The 18,891-nt window shown below is 50.8% G+C and overlaps 2 non-coding genes and 2 pseudogenes across 2 annotated transcripts; all 4 read left to right on the top strand.

Annotated features, from left to right (window-relative positions):
* Positions 1 to 178: 178 nt before the first annotated feature.
* On the top strand, positions 179 to 362 carry LOC144675102 (U2 spliceosomal RNA). Its single transcript, XR_013574765.1, has one exon. It is a non-coding gene; the product is annotated as a U2 spliceosomal RNA (small nuclear RNA).
* Positions 363 to 7,197: 6,835 nt separating this feature from the next.
* On the top strand, positions 7,198 to 7,287 carry LOC144675113 (U2 spliceosomal RNA; annotated as a pseudogene).
* Positions 7,288 to 8,117: 830 nt separating this feature from the next.
* LOC144675116 (U2 spliceosomal RNA) lies at positions 8,118 to 8,296 on the top strand (annotated as a pseudogene).
* Positions 8,297 to 15,735: 7,439 nt separating this feature from the next.
* LOC144675098 (U2 spliceosomal RNA) lies at positions 15,736 to 15,918 on the top strand. Its single transcript, XR_013574763.1, has one exon. It is a non-coding gene; the product is annotated as a U2 spliceosomal RNA (small nuclear RNA).
* Positions 15,919 to 18,891: the final 2,973 nt, after the last annotated feature.

Below are 18,891 nucleotides of genomic sequence, written 5' to 3'. Positions count from 1 at the left end.
CTGTTTAGAGCCCCTCGGGCTGTACAGATCAAAATGAAAGGCTGTAAATGATTGTAATATTGTTTGTACTAATGCACCTGGTGATACATTTTGTAAAAGTTTAACCCTGGATTGTACCCTTGTAAGGTTGTTTTTGAAATGGTTTGGAATGTGATTGAAGATATTTTATGAATAAAGTATATTTTTACAAAAAAAAAAAAAAAAAAAAATCTGTTCTTATCAGTTTAATATCTGATACGTCCCTTATCTGGGGACCATATATTAAATTGATTTTTGGAGCAGGGAGATGGAATAGGGGCTTGCTCCGTCCACTCCACGCATCGACCCGGTATTGCAGTATCTCTGGGAACGGTGCACCCTCCCCTTTCCAGGGGATTTTCAATGCTAAAAATAGTTTTCTTACAAACATCTGCTTTCTTTACTTCTCAACATGTACATGTTCCAAAATCCAACTTTCTTTCTTTCTCTCTCTCTCTCTCTCTCTCTCTCTCACTCACTCACTCACCCGCAGCAGCTACACACAAAAAACACGCACTCTCACCCAACACTCGCTGGCAGGGCCGGCAGCAGATTGGACGCTACGTCCAGATCCCTGATGGAAACAGTTAAGGATGCCAAGCTGCACGACGTCTTCAGCAACCCTGCAGACGGAGCGCAGCGTAGATACACCTGGTCGCGGCCAGACGGGTCCATTCGTTCCAGGATAGACTTCCTGTTTGTGTCCCGTGCATTCACAGTCAGATCCACCGAGGTCAAGCCGGTGTTCTTCTCTGACCACTGCCTCCTACTGGCGGACTGCCACTTGGAGAAGGACCTGAGGGTGGGCAGGGGGGCATGGAAGCTAAATGTGCAACTGCTGACCCCAGAGAACATTGAGGAGCTCAAGAGGGATTACAAAGGTTGGAGAACCGTGAAACCCCTCTTTGAGTCCCTGACACACTGGTGGGAAGCGATCAAGGGAAACATCAAGAGGTTTTTCATCCTCAAAGGCACCCAGAAAGCTAGAAAGGAACCGAGGGAAATGTCCCGACTCCAGGAAAAGATGCAGAATCTGCTCCGGCTGCAGTCGATGGGGGTCGATGTCAAGGAGGAGCTCCAAGAGGTGAAGGGCCAGCAAGCCTCGCACTTTGCCTCGGAGGCCTCCAAGATCATCTTCCGTTCCAGAGTCCGCTCCGTGGAGCAGGATGAGACGTGCTCACGTTTCTTCTTCCAAAAGGTACACAGAGAGCGCTCTGTGATCAGCAGCCTGAAGGAAGAAGACGGCTCAGTAAAGTCATCACGGTCCGACATTCTGAGGATCAGCAAATCCTTTTATGCCGGATTGTATGACGTGAAGCCCACGGACAGCACGGCCTCCCAGTCCTTCCTGTCCTCTATCACGGAGGTCTTAGACCACAGTACGCGGGAGAGCCTGGACAAACCGCTAACTCCTGATGAACTGACTAAGGCCCTCGAGTCCTTGGAGAAGAGTAAAACCCCCGGAAGCGACGGCTTGCCGACGGAGTTGTATTCGGCTCTGTGGGACTTGATCGGGCCAGACCTGCTAGGAGTGTACGAGAGTATGCTCCTGGCCGGTAGTATGTCAGAATCCATGAGGAAAGGCATCATCACCCTCATCTACAAGCACAAGGGGGAAAGGGAGGAAATTAGAAATTGGCGACCCATTTCACTGTTGAATGTGGACTATAAGATTCTGTCCAAGGTCATCACCAACCGGGTCAAATCCGCTCTGGAATTGGTGATTCACCCTGACCAGACCTGCTCTGTGCCAGGCAGGAAGATCTCTGACAGCCTGGCGCTGCTCAGGGATACGATTGCCTATGTACAGGACAGGGGGGTGGATACCTGCCTCATCAGCTTGGATCAGGAGAAAGCCTTTGACAGAATATCGCACACCTACATGGTAGATGTGCGCTCCAAAATGGGGTTTGGGGAGGGAATTCGAAATTGGATCCAACTGCTCTACACTAACATCAGTAGCGCAGTCTCAATCAACGGGTGGGAAACAGATAGCTTTCCGATTAAATCTGGAGTCAGGCAGGGCTGCCCTCTCTCGCCTGTTCTTTTCGTGTGTTGCATAGAACCCTTTGCCGAGTCCATCAGGAAGGATCCGGGCATAAGAGGAGTGACGATCCCAGGCAGTGGAGGCATTCAGGTAAAAGCCTCCCTGTACATGGACGACGTCGCCGTCTTCTGGTCGGATCCGCTGTCGGTGCGCAGACTGATCCACATCTGCGACAAGATAGGATATAAAGCAGTGTAAAGTAAGTTAATAACAAATTGAGAAAGTAAATATGGAACACAAAATATTTTAAAACGAGGGCACAGGTTAAAAACATGATCCTAATTTCTGTTGAACTGAATGAGGCGAGTCATTACAGTGCGTGACCGATTTGTTTAAGTGTGCGGGCCCATTAAATTTTTTGCACAGCCGCGCAAATTTAAAGGGGCTTATGTGGCGGTGTGTCTGTGAGGAAACGTTGACTGTGACCTCTCCTCATATCTTGTATCCCACTGTGAAACCATCTTCAGCTCCCAAATTGCACTCAGACAATGTGCTATATTTGCATATTGTGCAGGAGTCGGGGGAGGGGTCATGGGGCTGCCCCTTGTCTCTGTACTTGAAAACTGTCTCTAATGGCAGCCAGGCAGCAACTGTTGTGCTTACTCAAAGCCAACCTGAAGAAAAGGCAAGACATGTTGGGTGCTGAGAGGGAGAAGCATTGCCACTTTAGGTTCTACTTGGATTTTACTGAGGTAAAAGGTGATTGAAAAAGTCAAGCATTTCTCCCCTAGCAGTTACCACTGAGGACAAATAATAGCGAGCGCTGATCTGTCACTGAGCACTGAGGCCGGCCAAGGGGAGGCATCTGAAAGCTGCAGAGAAAGCAAGAAGCCAGGATGGACGACTGAGAATACAGAAAAATACTGGCTGAGGTAGACAGCAAAAACTGTGACACAAGCTCAGGTAAGCGTGGTGTTTTGCAGTTCAAGTGCATCACTTTGTGACAGTATAGATATTTTTCACTTTCCTAGGATAAGGCTGTTCCCTTTCTAGAAGTTAGAAGCAGCCGTGCAGATGTATTTTCTGCGCTCCTTTGCTTGCCTGCTGAATAGGACTGATTGGAGGTGAAAAGGTGATTAAAAGAGAGCCGACATCATTGCAGGCTGGCAGATACTGTGCTGTGCTGTGCACGCAGGTGGTTTTGTTGTTTGGCTTGTATGTGACTTCTGGTTGAAGCTGAAAGATTTCTAAAATTTTGAAGGAAATAATCTTTGAGAAGGGGAGAAACATTTTCAACATTTTAACAGGATCTAAGGCTGTTCACTGTGTCGTACCTGTACTTATCCTTGCTGCCACCTGTCTTCTCACTGCTGATCATCATCTTGTGTTATTATAATGATATAATGCATTGGACCTATTTACTGTGACTTCATAACATGACACATTTCCCTTCTGGTGATGTCATGCTGACATCCCGTAAAGGAAATAGACCAACAGTCAGCCCAAAAGAAGGCCCAATGCCAAGCAAAGGAAGCCCATAACGAGGATGCTAGACAGCTCGTACAAAAGAAAGCAGGGCATCAGGAAACAACTCAACAGCAGCTGACGTAGTACTCTCCAGGTTCAGTGCAGGAGAAGTACTGGAATCAGTAAAAACTAATGCCCCTACATGTACGAACATACAACTTAGGAGCAGGAGTAGGCCACTGGGCCCCAAGAGCCTGCTCCACTATTCAGAAGATCATGGCTGATCTGATTGCAACCTCAACCCCACATTCCTGCCTACCACCGATAACCTTCCACCCCGCCTTGTTAATCTATCCAGCTCTGTCTTGAAAATATTCAAAGACCCTGTTTCCACCACCTTTTGAGGAAGAGAGTTCCAAAGACTCACTACGCTCTGAGAGAAACGCTCCTGACTTTGCCTTCCCTGTAGATGTGGAAGGAGTTTAGCTGCATGCCAGGTCAGCCGGCAAGCTCCACAGACTGATCGGCGCAGGCTTGGAGGGCCGAAATACATGTTCCTGTGCTGTACGTTTTTTTTGTTCTTTGTTCTTTGACTGCCCAAACTGAAAGCAAAGACAAAAATACAGCAGGCCTCGATCGAAGAACTCCTCTGCGCTGTGAGCTAGTTGCTCACACGGAAACTCAGCTACAAAGACTCGTGGATTGTCTCTCATGCCTGTCACGTGTTCTCCCTTGTGACTGACCGTTTCTCGAAATTTCCCATTACCTGCCAGTTACACGACACATCTAGCGCAACCATTGCAGGAAGGAACATTGCAGACATTTCAAAATGGTCATAACAGACAGTCAGACAGTGCAATGGTATTTAAGTTGCCTACATAGATCATGTTTCACTCTGAGGTGCTTCAAGGCAAAAGTGATACATGTAGTATTCACTGGAAACATTCACCGTGTGTCTTACAGCCCGAGGAGCCTATGCAAATCCCAGCCCCTTGGTGCACTATGGCTGAAAGGTCGTAGACAGCCACCTTTCCCCATTGCGCCTCTGCCCCAAACTTTAGTGCGTCCCTCAGCACGTAGTCCTGGACCTTGGAATGTGCCAACTCTTTGCAATGGAAGACCAAGAAGTTTCAGGCAGCCAAAGAGCGTCTTTCACCGAGTTGATCCTCCGGCTGCAGTTGATGCTTGTCTCGGCGTGTGTCCCTGGGAACAGCCCGTAGAGCACAGTGTCCGGACCTGTGTCACGGAACTGCTCGGGATGAACCTCGACAAGAACCACGGCCACTCTCTTCAGACCTTTTCTGCAAAGGCAGATTCCACAAGGAGGTGGGCAACGGTCTCTTCCCCACCACAGCCACCTCGAGGGCAACGTGCAGAGGGGGTGAGGCTCCTGGCGTGTAGGAAGGACCTGACGGCAAGGTCCTTTCTCACCACCAGCCAAGCTACGTCTTTGTGCTTGTTGGAAGGTTCTGGTGATGAGGCGTTCTGCCAAATGACCCTGACAGTCTGTTCGGCGAACCATCCGACGGGATCCACCATCTCCTTTTCCCGCAGGGCCTCTAGGGTGATACGTGCTAACCACTGCCTGATGGACTTGCGGTTCCTCTGCATAATTTTTCCACACGGGACAGGTGATATGGCACTTGGAGCTTTCCGTGGCAGCGTGACCAGACCCATCCTTCGCAACACCAGGGACAGGTAGAACCTCAGCACGTAGTGACGCTTGGTGTTTGGGTCTACACACAGCTTGATACAGCCATACACAAAGGTGGCCATCAGGATGAGGGTGATGTTGGGCATGTTTTCTCCCCCTTCATCCAGAGGTTTTTTACATCATGTCCCTGCAAACATGGTCCACTTTTGACCTCCAGACAAAGCGGAAGTTGGCTCGCGTGATCGCCACAGCGCAGGAGTGAGGAATGGGCCAGACCTGCGCCATGTACAACACTGAGAGTGCCTCACGCCTGATGAGCAGGTTCTTACCCGCAATGGAGAGGGAGCTTTGCTCCCACAAGCCCAGTTCTTTTCTCACCATGGCTACTCGCTCCTTCCAGTTTCTAACGCATTCCCTGGTCCCTCCGAACCATATCCCCAGCAGCTTCAGGCAGTCTGACCTGCTGGTGAAAGGGACAAAGCTTAGTTCAGTTCCCAAAGGGCACGGCCTCGCTCTTGCCACGGTTTACCCTTGGCACCCGAGGCCGGTTCGAAGTGGTCGCAGGTGTTGATCGGTCTGCGCACCGATGTGTGAAAAGTGGGGAGTTGACCGTACTACCGCATCACCACACTGCCCCAGGTCCAATAGCATGGCGGAATGTATATACTGTAAAGTGCTTACTTATGAAATGTCAGCAAAGTAAACAAGGCTTGTGACGGCCTGTCACAATGCTACACCTTAGAGCGACAGCGCTCAGTGCAACCACTCCTTCACCAGCAGAATTACAGTGCGAACAACCCTTCCCAGTCATCATTGGACAAAAGGTATGACTACAACACCCAACCGATGGAACATGAAATCCGGCAGAAATCAGCAGCATCTGTCCAGAACCATGATCAGATCAAGTACGAGCACCCATTGTGAAGAAACCGATGGCGAATCAGGGAAGTACCAGAACAAGAAACACCAAGTAACCCCATCGCAAGCAGAACGCGATCTAAGACACGATCCCAGCGCAAGACTCCTACAGACAACCAGAATTGTGAGAACGTACGGCAATCTCAAACCAACTTCACAGTATCAACGAACCACCATTCCGTCCCAGGGACTCATAAGGTGATCACTTTGTACAATTGTAGGTTCAAACACAGAAGAGCAATTTGTTGTAATGTAAATAGTTCTTATTATTTAAGGGTACAGCTTGGAGTTGTTGTGGTATACCTTTAAAGAGCGTATCTAAAATTGCTGTGCATCGCCAGGCAGGGTGTGACGTGTATATACTCATGTATAATTCTCGGGCCGATGATAGGAGCTGTCCTAGAGACCTAGATATTGTTGTATATATTTCATCTCTTCAAATCAAAGAATTGAGTTAGCGATCCTCTTTGTGTCGTCGGTGTGTTTGCGTAAGGTGGAAAACACAACATGGAGGACCCCCATTTAAAGTGAATGGCAAAAGAACTAAGGCGACATGAGGAGAAACCTTCTTGCGCAGCGAGTGGTTAGAATCTGCAATGCACTGCCTGAGAGTGTGCTGGGGGCACTTTCAAGAGTGGCTTTCAAAAGAGAATCGGATAATTATCTGAAGAGAAAATATTTGCAGGGCTATGGGGAAAAGGCAGGTGAGTGGCACTAGGGGAGTTGCTCTTGCAAAGAGCTAGCACAGACACGACAGGCCGAATGGCCTCCTTTTCTGCTCTAACCAATCTAGGACTCTATGTGTGCAGCTCTGCACACTTGCTTGCTGCATTGTCACTCACGCCCTGCAAGACACGCAACTGCTTTCAAAAGCTTCTTCCACAGCAGCCTCTGACACTGACGTCCATGTGGATAGGCACAACCCTCTCCCATCTGATTGGTGGAATACTGCCGATCTACATAACTCTGATGCAGTCTCACTGAAAGAGAGAGAACAAAGGCAACTTTTCCAATTAGAAATCCCGGGACAAATATGCCAACAGTGAAACCGTCAGTGCTTAGATATATATATACATAAGTCTTTGAACGCTGTCAGTCTGCTTTAAAGGAGGGAAGGCAGATGGCACTCGGGGAAGTCAAGGGCGGCGCCGGCATCGCTTCTCGGCCTTTTGGCTAAGATCAAGTGTAGTATCTGTTCTTATCACCTGTCCCTGGTGGAAAAATTTATGCAGAAAAACACCTTTGACCACAAGTCCATCAGGCAGTGGTCAGCACGTAACGTCCTAGAGGCCCTGAGGGATAAGGAGAGGGTGGACCCTGTGGGATGGTTCCCCGAGCAGACTGTCAAAGTCATTTGGCAGAATGCCTCATCGCCAGAACTTTCCAACAAGCACCAAGACGTAGCTTGGCTGGTGGTGAGAAAGGCCCTCCCCGTCAGATCCTTCCTACACGCCAGGAGTCTCACCCCCTCTGCACGATGCCCTCGAGGTGGCTGTGGTGGGGAAGAGACCGTTGTTCACCTCCTTGTGGATTGTGCCTTTGCAAAGAAAGTCTGGAGAGAGATGCAGTGGTTGCTGTCGAGGTTCATCCCGAGCAGTTCTGTGACACAGGACTCTGTGCTCTACGGGCTGTTCCCAGGGACACACACCGAGACAAACATCAACTGCAGCTGGAGGATCATCAACTCGGTGAAAGACGCGCTTTGGTCTGCCCGAAACTTGTTGGTCTTCCAGCACAAAGATTTGTCCCCGACCGATTGTTGCGGACTGGCACAATCCAAAGTCCAGGACTACGTGCTGAGGGACGCACTAAAGCTTGGGGCAGCTGCCGCAAAGGCGCAATGGGGAAGGGTCGCTGTCTAAGACCTTTCTACCACAGCGCACCGAGAGACTGGGAACTGTTTAGAGCCCCTCGGGCTGTACAGATCAAAATGAAAGGCTGTAAATGACTGTAATATTGTTTGTACTGATGCACCTGGTGATACATTTTGTGAAAGTTTAACCTGGATTGTACCCTTGTAATGTTGTTTTTGAAATGGTTTTGAATGTGATTGAAGATTTTTATGAATAAAGTATATTTTTACAATAAAAAAAAAAAAATCTGTTCTTATCAGTTTAATATCTGATACGTCCCTTATCTGGGGACCATATATTAAATTGATTTTTGGAGCAGGGAGATGGAATAGGGGCTTGCTCCGTCCACTCCACGCATCGACCCGGTATTGCAGTATCTCTGGGAACGGTGCACCCTCCCCTTTCCAGGGGATTTTCAATGCTAAAAATAGTTTTCTTACAAACATCTGCTTTCTTTACTTCTCAACATGTACATGTTCCAAAATCCAACTTTCTTTGGAAAAACTCAGCAAGTCTGGCAGCATCGGCGGAGAAGAAATCAGTCAACGTTTCGAGCCCTCATGGCCCTTCAGCAGAACTGAAGCATAGTTTCAACAAGGGAGAAATATAAATTGGTTTAAGGTGGGTGGGGGGGAAGAGACACATTGAGGGTGTGGTGTGAGCAGATAATCAAAAGATGTCAGAGACAAAAGGGTCAAAGAGGTGTTGAAGGTGGTGGTCTTTGTCTGAGAAAAGTGCTAATTAAGAATGCAAGACAGGATATTCAAAGTACAGCTCTAGTGGGGGTGGGGTGGAAAGACTAAAGGTCTTTAGTCATTCTTAATTAGCACTTTTCTCAGACAAAGACCACCACCTTCAACACCTCTTTGACCCTTTTGTCTCTGACATCTTTTGATTATCTGCTCACACTACACCCTCAATGTGTCTCTTCCCCCCCCACCCACCTTAAACCAATTTATATTTCTCCCTTGTTGAAACTATGCTTCAGTTCTGCTGAAGGGCCATGAGGGCTCGAAACGTTGACTGGTTTCTTCTCCGCCGATGCTGCCAGACTTGCTGAGTTTTTCCAGGTAATTCTGTTTTTATTTTGTTTTGGATTTCCAGCATCCGCAGTAGCTTTTAGCTTTTTGTTTTTATCCAACTTTCTTTCTTTCTCTCTCTCTCTCTCTCTCTCTCTCTCACTCACTCACCCGCAGCAGCTACACACAAAAAACACGCACGCTCACCCAACACTCACAGACAGCACTCTCATCTCACAAACACTCTACCTCACTTATACAAAAACAGCTTTCACTTGCAAATACACCTCTCAAACACTCTCTCAGCTGCACCTTTCGCCTCACAACATTTTAAACCAGCTCTCTGCTGCCGCTGCCGCTGCTGACACAGCAACAATCAAAACTCACACCTCAAAGCTCACACACTTTACACAGCTACTCCGAAACCTCTACATCCACATTCACACAATCCTTACATTGCACAAGGAGCCCATTCCGCCCGTCGTGCCTGCACCAGCTCTCCCGGTGAACATTTCACCTCGTGCCTTTCTCCTGCCTTCTCCACGTAACCCGGCACATGCTTTCTTTTCAAATAATCATCTCATTCCCTCTTCAATTGAACCTGCCTCCGCCGCGCTATCAGGTGGTGCATTCCAGACCCTGACCGCTCGCTGCTCCTATCGCTTTTGCTTCTTTTGCCAGTTACTTTAAACCTGTGCCCTCTCCTTCTCGATCCTTGCCCCGGTGCAAACAGTTTCTCCCTATCTACTCTCTCCAGACCCCTCATGATTTTCAATACCTCTATCAAGTCTCCTCTCAGACTTCTTTTCCCCAAGGAATACAGTCCCAACTTCTCCAATCTTACTTCATAACTCAACTTCCTCGCCCCTGGAACCAAACTCGTAAACCTCTTCTGCACTCTCTCCAATGCCTCCACTACCTTCCTAAAATGCAAGTCAAAATGCAATCCCTCAGAGTCGGCATGGCTTTACGAAGAGTAAATCGTGTTTGACTAATTTGCTAGAGTTCTTTGAAGATGTGACAAGCAAAGTGGATAACGGGGATCCTGTAGATGTAGTATGTCTGGACTTCCAGAAGGCATTTGATAAGGTGCCGCACAAAAGATTAATACACAAGATAAGATCACACGCAGCTAAGGGTAATATATTAGCTTGGATAGAGGATTGGCTAACCAACAGAAAGCAGAGAGTCAAGATAAATGGGTCTTTTGTGGATGCCAAGCTGTAACTAGTGGGGTGCCACAGGGTTCGGTCCTCGGGCCCCAACTATTTACTTGGATTCAGGAGTAGAAGGTACTATAGCTAAATTTGCAGATGACACCAAAATAGGTGGGAAAGTAAGTTGCAATGAAGAAATAAGAAATTTACAAATGGATATGGACAGGTTAGGTGAATGGGCCAAAATTTGGCAGATGGAGTTTAACTAAGTTAAATAAGTTTAATAAGTGTGCGGTTATCCATTTTGGTCAGAAGAATAAAAAGGCGACTTATTATTCAAATGGAGAGAAACTTCAGAAATGCTTCAGCACAGAGGGATCTGGGTGTCCTCGCGCACGAATCGCTGAAAGCTAGTATGCAGGTACAGCAGGTAACAAGGAAGGCGAATGGAATCGCTTCTCGGCCTTTTGGCTAAGATCAAGTGTTGCAGGGGCGACACCATGGTCCTACCAAGGCAAGGTCGGGATGGAAGGGCTATAACCAATCGCAATCGAAATCCATACCGTGGGTTACCTATCACCGTCCGAGTCACGGTGAACCACAGCGAAGGAGGATCACCTATGGATCGGGGCTTCTTCACCAGGAGGATCCTGTTGAAGGCGTGCGGCTTCCAAGCTACGGAGATCTTCACCCTGCACGACTCCCGCAAAGGCGGTTATTTTGACGTGACGTTCAAGCGGGTGGCAGACTGCGTCCGGCTCCTGAGGGTGTTCGAGGAGAAGAGAGACCTGCCGGAGATGAAAATCCTGACGGCGGAGCCGCACTTTTCTCTGCCGTTGCAACGGGAACGTGAGGTGATGGTGCATGTGTACAACCCCTTCGTCCCTGTCGCCGACGTGGTCACCTTCCTCACCAGGTACTTCGATAAGGTGGGGAGCGGCACCGAGATTCGAGACGACTTGGGGATCTGGACAGGCAAACGCCTGTTTAAGGTCACGCTAAAGACCGATGGTAAGGGAGCCATTTTCCACCCTCCTTCCAGTTTCGCTATCGGGGGAAACCGTGGCTACCTGGTCTACGCTGGGCAACCCAAGCATTGTCGCTCATGCGGCAAGGCTGGTCATGTGGCGGCCAACTGCAGCGCCTCCCTCTGCAAGATCTGCAAACAGGAAGGGCACCAGACAAAAGACTGCAAACAGGCCAAGTGCTGCAACCTGTGTGGCGAGGCAAGTCACCTCTACAGGACCTGCCCCAAACGCTGCCGTACTTACGCACAGGCAGCCAAAGCCGACCACGGGGAAGCAGAAGAAATGTTCCGTGTCACTCCAACCACCAAGGCCCCCAGGGAGCTCAACGGGACAAAGGAGGACACAGAGAGAGACAAGGTGGAGAAAGAGATTGAGGCAACAGAGAGCCAATCAACAGCACTACCCCCTGAACCTTCCAGTCCTCAGGACAGCGAATCAATGGAGGAGGAGGCAGCAGTGGAAAAGCAGCAGGGGGAGTGGCGGACGGTGAAGAACAAGAAAAGTAAGAGGGAGCGAAGAAGAAGCAAAGGCGTTTCCCAGAGAAGCGGCAAGAGGCGTCTCCCATCCGACACGGATGACAAGGGCAGCAGCTCTTCGGATGAGGAAGTGCCAGAGCGGCACCGACAGAAGAGGCGGCAAAGCTCCAGGGCGTTGGAGGACGAGACACCCGAGCTCCAGAAAATTGGAGACAACAAGGAGACCAGCGCACCCCAACTTGGCCTGCAACCTGAGGAGGCCAGTGCACCACAGCCCCTGGAATCTGGGAGCAGTGAGGCAGTCATCGCACCCCAGCTCCAGGAAGCCGGGAACAGCAACCCCCCAGAGGGGGTGAGTTTTGGAGAAGCTTCTCCAGCAAAGGTCATCTCAAAATCCGCTCACTACGTGAACCTCCAGATGCCACCGGAGCAGAACACGGCCAAGGAGATCTACCTCAGCCCATCCAAAGTGAAGGAATTTGAGCTCACTACGGGTATGAAGGAGCAGACTAAAGGTCTGGGACTCTCAGAGACAGTGGGTTTGGTAGGAGAATAAATGCTTTAATATGGGTTTAAAGATTGTATCCATAAATGTGCGTAGCATTAAATCTACTACGCGATGTGTTGCGACCTTGGACTACCTAGCCAAGGTCAAAGCTGACCTGTTGTTTCTGCAGGAGTGTGCGATACCGCACCTCAGCTCCTACAGGCAATGGTCACGATGGTGGTCCCACGGGCCATCGATCTGGTCGGGCGGAAACGACTCTCGTTCCTCCGGCCTGGGTATTCTGCTGCGGGGAGGCAACTTCACCGTCTCCGAGGTCAAGGAGGTGGTGGGCGGGCGACTCCTGGTAGCAGACGTAATGTACAAGAACGCTCCACTCCGGTTAATTAACGTGTACGGCCCGGCACAAGGGGCTGAGCGGCTGGAGGTTTTTCAGCAGCTCCCACTGCTGCTGGCGACCTCCAGGCCGGTCATTCTGGGCGGGGACTTCAACTGCATCATCGATGCGGCTGGACGATCCGGCAGGGCCGGAAGCAGATTGGACGCTACGTCCAGATCCCTGATGGAAACAGTTAAGGATGCCAAGCTGCACGACGTCTTCAGCAACCCTGCAGACGGAGCGCAGCGTAGATACACCTGGTCGCGGCCAGACGGGTCCATTCGTTCCAGGATAGACTTCCTCTTTGTGTCCCGTGCATTCACAGTCAGATCCACCGAGGTCAAGCCGGTGTTCTTCTCTGACCACTGCATCCTACTGGCGGACTGCCACTTGGAGAAGGACCTGAGGGTGGGCAGGGGGGCATGGAAGCTATTCGTGCAACTGCTGACCCCAGAGAACATTGAGGAGCTCAAGAGGGCTTATGAAGGTTGGAGAACCATGAAACCCCTCTTTGAGTCTGACACACTGGTGGGAAGCGATCAAGGGAAACACCAAGAGGTTTTTCATCCTCAAAAGCATCCAGAAAGCTAGAAAGGAAGAGAGGGAAATGTCCCGACTCCAGAAAAACATGCAGAATCTGCTCCGGCTGCAGTCGGTGGGGGTCGATGTCAAGGAAGAACTCCAAGAGGTGAAGAGCCAGCAAGCCTCGCACTTTGCCTCCAAGAACATCTTCCGTTCCAGAGTCCGCTCCGTGGAGCAGGATGAGACGCGCTCACGTTTCTTCTTCCAAAAGGAACAGAGAGAGAGCTCTGTGTTCAGCAGCCTGAATGAAGAAGACAGATCAGTAAAGTCAGCGCAGTCCGACATTTTGAGGATCAGCAAATCCTTTTATGCCGGATTTTATGACGTGAAGCCGACGGACAGCACGGCCTCCCAGTCCTCCTTGTCCTCTATCACGGAGGTCTTAGGCGACAGTACACGGGAGAGGCTGGACAAACCGCGAACTCCTGACGAACTGACTTAGGCCCTTGAGTCCTTCGAGAAGAGTAAATCTCCCCAGAAGCGACGGCTTGCCGGCGGAGTTGTATTGGGCTCTGTGGGACTGGATGGGCCCAGACCTGCTAGGGGTGTACGAGAGTATGCTCCTGGCCGGCAGTATGTCAGAATCCATGAGGAAAGGCATCATCACCCTCATGTACAAGCACAAGGAAGAAAGGGAGGAAATTAGAAATTGGCGACCCATTTCACTGTTGAATGTGGACTATAAGATTCTGTCCAAGGTCATCGCCAATCGGGTCAAATCCGCTCTGGAATTGGTGATACACCCTGACCAGACCTGCACTGTGCCGGGCAGGAAGATCTCTGACAGCCTGGCGCTGCTCAGGGATACGATTGCCTATGTGCAGGACAGGGGTGTGGACACCTGCCTCATCAGCCTGGATTAGGAGAAAGCCTTTGACAGAATATCGCACACCTACATGGTGGATGTGCTCTCAAAATGGGGTTTGGGGAGGGAATTCGCAATTGGATCCAGTTGGATCCTACTCTACACTAACATCAGTAGCGCAGTCTCAATCAATGGGTGGGAATCAGATAGCTTTCCAATTAAATCTGGAGTCAGGCAGGGCTGTCCTCTCTCGCCTGTTCTTTGCTGAGTCCATCAGGAAGGATCCGGGCATTAGAGGAGTTACGATCCCAGGCAGTGGAGGCACTCAGATCAAAGCCTCCCTGTACATGGACGATGTCGCCGTCTTCTGTTCTGATCCGCTGTCGGTGTGCAGACTGATCCACATCTGCGACCAGTTCGAACTGGACTCGGGAGCCAAGGTAAATCGTGGGAAGAGCGAGGCCGTGTTCTTTGGGAACTGGGCTGACCGATCCTTTGTCCCCTTCACCGTCAGTGCTGACGGCCTGAAGGTGCTGGGGATATGGTTCAGAGGGACCGGGGTATGCGTTAGAAACTGGAAGGAGCGAGTGGCTATGGTGAAAAGGAAACTGGGCATGTGGGAGCGACGCTCCCTCTCCATTGCGGGTAAGAACCTGGTCATCAGGTGTGAGGTACTCTCGCTGTTGCTGTACGTGGCGCAGGTCTGGCCCATTCCACACTCCTGCGCGATGGCGATCACTCGAGCCATCTTCCGCTTTATCTGGAGGTCGAAAATGGATCGTGTCTGCAGGGACGCGATGTACAAGCCTCTAGATAAAGGGGGAAAAAACGTGCCCAACATCGCCCTCATACTGATGGCCACCTTTGTGTGTGGCTGCATCAAGCGGTGCGTAGACCCTCAGTACGCAAACACCAAGTGTCACTACGTGCTGAGGTTCTACCTGTCCCCGGTGTTGCGAAGGATGGGTCTGGCCACGCTGCCGCGGAACGCTCCAAGTAGTTGGACCGTGCCGTACCACCTGTCCCTGGTGGAAAAATTGATGCAGAAAAACACCTTTGACCACAAGTCCATCAGGCAGTGGTCAGCACGTAACGTCCTAGAGGCCCTGAGGGATAAGGAGAGGGTGGACCCTGTGGGATGGTTCCCCGAGCAGACTGTCAAAGTCATTTGGCAGAATGCCTCATCGCCAGAACTTTCCAACAAGCACCAAGACGTAGCTTGGCTGGTGGTGAGAAAGGCCCTCCCCGTCAGATCCTTCCTACACGCCAGGAGTCTCACCCCCTCTGCACGATGCCCTCGAGGTGGCTGTGGTGGGGAAGAGACCGTTGTTCACCTCCTTGTGGATTGTGCCTTTGCAAAGAAAGTCTGGAGAGAGATGCAGTGGTTGCTGTCGAGGTTCATCCCGAGCAGTTCTGTGACACAGGACTCTGTGCTCTACGGGCTGTTCCCAGGGACACACACCGAGACAAACATCAACTGCAGCTGGAGGATCATCAACTCGGTGAAAGAGGCGCTTTGGTCTGCCCGAAACTTGTTGGTCTTCCAGCACAAAGAGTTGTCCCCGACCGATTGTTGCGGACTGGCACAATCCAAAGTCCAGGACTACGTGCTGAGGGACGCACTAAAGCTTGGGGCAGCTGCCGCAAAGGCGCAATGGGGAAGGGTCGCTGTCTAAGACCTTTCTACCACAGCGCACCGAGAGACTGGGAACTGTTTAGAGCCCCTCGGGCTGTACAGATCAAAATGAAAGGCTGTAAATGACTGTAATATTGTTTGTACTGATGCACCTGGTGATACATTTTGTAAAAGTTTAACCTGGATTGTACCCTTGTAATGTTGTTTTTGAAATGGTTTTGAATGTGATTGAAGATTTTTATGAATAAAGTATATTTTTACAAAAAAAAAAAAAAAAAAAATCTGTTCTTATCAGTTTAATATCTGATACGTCCCTTATCTGGGGACCATATATTAAATTGATTTTTGGAACAGGGAGATGGAATAGGGGCTTGCTCCGTCCACTCCACGCATCGACCCGGTATTGCAGTATCTCTGGGAACGGTGCACCCTCCCCTTTCCAGGGGATTTTCAATGCTAAAAATAGTTTTCTTACAAACATCTGCTTTCTTTACTTCTCAACATGTACATGTTCCAAAATCCAACTTTCTTTCTTTCTCTCTCTCTCTCTCTCTCTCTCTCACTCACTCACTCACCCGCAGCAGCTACACACAAAAAACACGCACTCTCACCCAACACTCGCCGGCAGGGCCGGCAGCAGATTGGACGCTACGTCCAGATCCCTGATGGAAACAGTTAAGGATGCCAAGCTGCACGACGTCTTCAGCAACCCTGCAGACGGAGCGCAGCGTAGATACACCTGGTCGCGGCCAGACGGGTCCATTCGTTCCAGGATAGACTTCCTGTTTGTGTCCCGTGCATTCACAGTCAGATCCACCGAGGTCAAGCCGGTGTTCTTCTCTGACCACTGCCTCCTACTGGCGGACTGCCACTTGGAGGAAGACCTGAGGGTGGGCAGGGGGGCATGGAAGCTAAATGTGCAACTGCTGACCCCAGAGAACATTGAGGAGCTCAAGAGGGATTACAAAGGTTGGAGAACCGTGAAACCCCTCTTTGAGTCCCTGACACACTGGTGGGAAGTGATCAAGGGAAGCATCAAGAGGTTCTTCATCCTCAAAGGCACCCAGAAAGCTAGAAAGGAACAGAGGGAAATGTCCCGACTCCAGGAAAAGATGCAGAATCTGCTCCGGCTGCAGTCGATGGGGGTCGATGTCAAGGAGGAGCTCCAAGAGGTGAAGGGCCAGCAAGCCTCGCACTTTGCCTCGGAGGCCTCCAAGATCATCTTCCGTTCCAGAGTCCGCTCCGTGGAGCAGGATGAGACGTGCTCACGTTTCTTCTTCCAAAAGGTACACAGAGAGCGCTCTGTGATCAGCAGCCTGAAGGAAGAAGACGGCTCAGTAAAGTCATCACGGTCCGACATTCTGAGGATCAGCAAATCCTTTTATGCCGGACTGTATGACGTGAAGCCCACGGACAGCACGGCCTCCCAGTCCTTCCTGTCCTCTATCACGGAGGTCTTAGACCACAGTACGCGGGAGAGCCTGGACAAACCGCTAACTCCTGAGGAACTGACTAAGGCCCTCGAGTCCTTCGAGAAGAGTAAAACCCCCGGAAGCGACGGCTTGCCGGCGGAGTTGTATTCGGCTCTGTGGGACTTGATCGGCCCAGACCTGCTACGAGTGTACGAGAGTATGCTCCTGACCGGTAGTATGTCAGAATCCATGAGGAAAGGCATCATCACCCTCATCTACAAGCACAAGGGGGAAAGGGAGGAAATTAGAAATTGGCGACCCATTTCACTGTTGAATGTGGACTATAAGATTCTGTCCAAGGTCATCGCCAACCGGGTCAAATCCGCTCTGGAATTGGTGATTCACCCTGACCAGACCTGCTCTGTGCCAGGCAGGAAGATCTCTGACAGCCTGGCGCTGCTCAGGGATACGATTGCCTATGTACAGGACAGGGGTGTGGATACCTGCCTCATCAGCTTGGATCAGGAGAAGGCCTTTGACAGAATATCGCACACCTACATGGGGGATGTGCTCTCCAAAATGGGCTTTGGGGAGGGAATTCGAAATTGGATCCAACTGCTCTACACTAACATCAGTAGCGCAGTCTCAATCAATGGGTGGGAAACGGATAGCTTTCCGATTAAATCTGGAGTCAGGCAGGGCTGTCCTCTCTCGCCTGTCCTTTTCGTGTGTTGCATAGAACCCTTTGCCGAGTCCATCAGGAAGGATCCGGGCATAAGAGGAGTGACGATCCCAGGCAGTGGAGGCACTCAGGTAAAAGCCTCCCTGTACATGGACGACGTCGCCGTCTTCTGCTCGGATCCGCTGTCGGTGCGCAGACTGATGCACATCTGCGACCAGTTCGAACTGGCCTCGGGAGCCAAGGTAAATCGTGGGAAGAGCGAGGCCATGTTCTTTGGGAACTGGGCTGACCGATCCTTTGTCCCCTTCACTGTCAGGGCTGACGGCCTGAAGGTGCTGGGGATATGGTTCGGAGGGACCGGGGCATGCGTTAGAAACTGGAAGGAGCGAGTGGCTATGGTGAAGAGGAAACTGGGCATGTGGGAGCGACGCTCCCTCTCCATTGCGGGTAAGAACCTGGTCATCAGGTGTGAGGTACTCTCGCTGTTGCTGTACGTGGCGCAGGTCTGGCCCATTCCAGACTCCTGCGCGACGGCGATCACTCGAGCCATCTTCCGCTTTATCTGGAGGTCGAAAATGGATCGTGTCCGCAGGGACGCGATCTACAAGCCTCTAGATAAAGGGGGAAAAAACGTGCCCAACATCGCCCTCATACTGATGGCCACCTTTGTGTGCGGCTGCATCAAGCGGTGCGTAGACCCTCAGTACGCAAACACCAAGTGTCACTACGTGCTGAGGTTCTACCTGTCCCCGGTGTTGCGAAGGATGGGTCTGGCCACGCTGCCGCGGAACGCTCCAAGTAGTTGGACCGTGCCGTACCACCTGTCCCTGGTGGAAAAATTGATGCAGAAAAACACCTTTGACCACAAGTCCATCAGGCAGTGGTCAGCACGTAACGTCCTAGAGGCCCTGAGGGATAAGGAGAGGGTGGACCCTGTGGGATGGTTCCCCGAGCAGACTGTCAAAGTCATTTGGCAGAATGCCTCATCGCCAGAACTTTCCAACAAGCACCAAGACGTAGCTTGGCTGGTGGTGAGAAAGGCCCTCCCCGTCAGATCCTTCCTACACGCCAGGAAGCTCACCCCCTCTGCACGTTGCCCTCGAGGTGGCTGTGGTGGGGAAGAGACCGTTGTCCACCTCCTTGTGGATTGTGCCTTTGCAAAGAAAGTCTGGAGAGAGATGCAGTGGTTGCTGTCGAGGTTCATCCCGAGCAGTTCTGTGACACAGGACTCTGTGCTCTACGGGCTGTTCCCAGGGACACACACCGAGACAAACATCGACTGCAGCTGGAGGATCATCAACTCGGTGAAAGAG

This window comes from Cetorhinus maximus, unplaced genomic scaffold, assembly GCF_964194155.1.
Source record: "Cetorhinus maximus unplaced genomic scaffold, sCetMax3.hap1.1 HAP1_SCAFFOLD_915, whole genome shotgun sequence".
Lineage (NCBI taxonomy): Eukaryota > Metazoa > Chordata > Chondrichthyes > Lamniformes > Cetorhinidae > Cetorhinus > Cetorhinus maximus.
Note: the sequence above shows the minus strand (reverse complement) of the source record. Positions and strands in the feature narration are given on the sequence as shown.